A 3,457-nucleotide genomic window follows, 5' to 3' on the forward strand; every position below is an offset into this window, starting at 1 on the left:
ACAGCATCGCTGCCTCACTGTACCACCAACTGGTGGTAGAGGAGGAGTAGGGAAGCACTCTGGCCTGAGGGAACGGTACACTCACAGCATCACATTCAGTGTGAAGCCCATTCAGTCTTCCGAGAGCCCCTTTTATGCTGCAGATACAATTCTGAAAATGAATACGAACCAGAAGGTGACCTGAATTCAAAGTCTGGCATGTCCCAGGCTCATCTTGCCAACCTCTGCAGCCAGTGCTCATCTCAGTTGGTAGTGCCGGGTAACTCCACCCCGATGAATCTGATCAGAGGTCTTGTGCCCAGTGTCTCCTGTTAACACATCACGGTGCGGTCCCGAACCTAGGGCTTGCCGCCATCCCTGCCACAACACGACAGAGGGGCTACAGACGGACTCTCGGGAGAGGGATCGCTGCCATCTAGCCTTGGGCAGTTGGGAGAGGCCACCTCTATATGCTGTGCTGATATCCAACCTCCCGAACCCTAAGTGGCACATTTTATCAACTTCACACGTTCAGAGTAAATCGAACAAAAAAATCTCTGAAGGAGCCATGTTATGCGGAGGACAAGCCACTGGAGCTGGGGCTGTGCCGCCCTCTCCTCCCCTCTTTCCAACAAGAGGACTAGGACTGACCCATCACTTTTCCAGCGTTAACCCGCCCCCTCTCACTTTCCATCCCACCAGCTCTTACCTCTTCTGGGAACTTGAATCAGAAACCACTAATCGACTCTCTCACCATGCCTCCTTCACCCAGCCCCCGGGCGTTCTCCCCACTTCCTGGGATAAACAAGCCCACCCAACCTGTCCTCTCTCCCCTCCTTCCACCACTCTGCTACACGGAACCCTTTTTCACTCCTTTAGGTGCACATTTCTTTTTTTTTTTTTTTTTTTTTTTCTTTTTGCGGTATGCGGGCCTCTCACTGCTGTGGCCTCTCCCATTGCGGAGCACAGGCTCCGGACGCGCAGGCCCAGCGGCCATGGCTCACGGGCCCAGCCGCTCCGCGGCATGTGGGATCCTCCCAGATCGGGGCACGAACCCGTATCCCCTGCATCGGCAGGCGGACTCTCTACCACTGCGCCACCAGGGAGGCCCAGGTGCACATTTCTTGAAAAAAGCTGTTAAGAATCATTAGGTCTGTCTCAGGACCCTCTCCTACGCCCCAGCACCTTGCAACCTGCTGCAATTCCCATTTCTCTACTGAAGCTGATCCCTCAAAAGCCACCAGTGATCTTCCATTTGGGAAATGTCATGACCTTTTCTTCAGCCTTCGTCTTGGTCAACTCTACAGCTTTTGGCATTCCTGCCAGCGATTTCCTTAATGTCCTCTGTTCTCCTGATTCCCAAGACACTGCACTCTCCGCGATTCTCATGCTAATGCCATGACCACCACTCCTTCCTCCTTTGACTCCTCTTCCTCCTTGAGCCCCCTGCATGGCATTCTCCAAAGCCCTGTCCTTGCCTTGTTTCTCTCCTTTAACTTTCCTTTTTCACGATTTCACCATTCACCTCTTTGTCCATAACTCTTGATCTTCATCTTCAGTTCTGAAGGGTGCTACTGACCTAGAGATCTGTTTCCACCTGCCTCGTGGACGTTTCTGTTGTTCCCTTCCATACACCCCTCACAATCAACAGGTACCAAAGTGAACTCATCACTTCCCAACCTAAACCTGCTCTATTCCTGTTTCTGCTGTCGGCACCAACATCCATCCTCACCCCCGACCCAGGCTCAGCACTGTCTTTCCTCCACCTCTGCCCGGGTCTCATGATGCACTGAACTCCATCGGCAGCCACTCTGCACCAGCTTTCTCATACCCACTCTCTTGACCCTGTTCCCACACTGCATGCTAACTCAGGCCTGCCCTTTCTCTCTTCTGGAGAATTAAGTGGTAGGCTAACTTCTTGAGATTACTTTGTGTGTTTTCATGTTGTCAATTCCCTCCTCCATTTCATGAAGACAGCTGAACACTTGGTGCATCCTTGCCTCTCATAAAATCCTTTCTGGCTTTTATTGGAGAAAGCACACTTAATGCCTTTGAGGGCAACAAGGGGACAAAGGAGATGCTTTTAAGGAAAGAGGAGGAGAGACAGGGAAAGACAAAAGAAGTGGAATACTATGCAACAATATAAAGGTAATATTAAGCACCAAAAATGAACATTGATATACACAACCGTGTGGAGGAGTCTCATATATACAATGTTGAGTGAAAGCTGAAGGATTCTATTTATAGTAAATTCTAGAACAGGTGCACTAATTGATAGGGACCGCACTCAATGGAGTGGCTGCCTTGGGGTAGGGGGGAGGACTGAGTGGAAGGGGGCAAAAGGGAGCTTTCATGAGTGAGAGGAATGGTCTGGATCTTGGTTGGGCTGTGGTTATATGGCTATTCCATTTATCCAAACACATCAGGCTCTACACATGAAGTCTACAAATGCCACTGATTGCAAAGTTTAATAAGAGGTCAGAAGGCTTCCCAGGTGGTGCAGTGGTTAAGAATCCGCCTGCCAATGCAGGGGAAACGGGTTCGAGCCCTGGACCGGGAAGATCCCGCATGCTGCGGAGCAAGTGAGCCCGTGCGCCACGACTACTGAGCCCACGCACCACAACTACTGAAGCCCACGCACCTAAAGCCCGTGCTCCGCAACAAGAGAAGCCCCCGCAATGAGAAGCCTGTGCACCCTAACAAAGAGTAGCCCCCGCTCGCCGCAACCAGAGAAAGCCCGCGCGCAGCAACGAAGACCCAGTGCAGCCAAAAATAAATAAATAAAATTTAAAAAGAGGTCAGAGATTGGGAAAGGGTGATGGGAGGAGTTACCTGAGTATTTCTGATGGTAGCACACTGAAGAGGAAACACCACTCAGAGGAGAGGGCTGTGTGGTCTTCAGGGACCCTGGACCTTGGGCTCCAAGGGTCCTAGACTTAGGAAAGCTTCCCATACCCTACGGCACAGGAGGCCACTCAGCTTTACAGATGTCAGTGCACCCATGATGCAGTGGAGGGTCGGGGTCCTTCCCAAGCCTCTCAGGTACCTCCTTAAGTTTTGAGATTTAGAGCGTCCTTGCGAAGGCAGGAGTGCCAAACAACGACAGAGACTGAATTTCCTATCGGCCCAGCAGAATGAAACTGAAAACTCAACCTGAAAGAAAGAAATGGGCGTTTCGTGTACACTAGACTTGATGGAGACTAGACTAGACACTAGACTAGACTGAGAGTCATACCTCCTACAAAGGGAAAGACCTCTGATTTTTCTCTGAATCAGTTCTTCCCATCCACTCTGATAAATTAATCTTCCTAAATCACAGTTGGGGGTCATGTCTTTTTCTGGCTAAAGTCTTCAATGACTCCATATTCCTTAGAGAAAACAAACGTCTATATCCGTTGGCCTGAAATTCAAGGGCCTGTTCAATCTGTCTGCCTTCCCAAACTCATTAGCCACAACTACTCAGTCAGGAGAGAGTGAG

Source organism: Mesoplodon densirostris, chromosome 8, assembly GCF_025265405.1.
Source record: "Mesoplodon densirostris isolate mMesDen1 chromosome 8, mMesDen1 primary haplotype, whole genome shotgun sequence".
Classification (NCBI taxonomy): domain Eukaryota; kingdom Metazoa; phylum Chordata; class Mammalia; order Artiodactyla; family Ziphiidae; genus Mesoplodon; species Mesoplodon densirostris.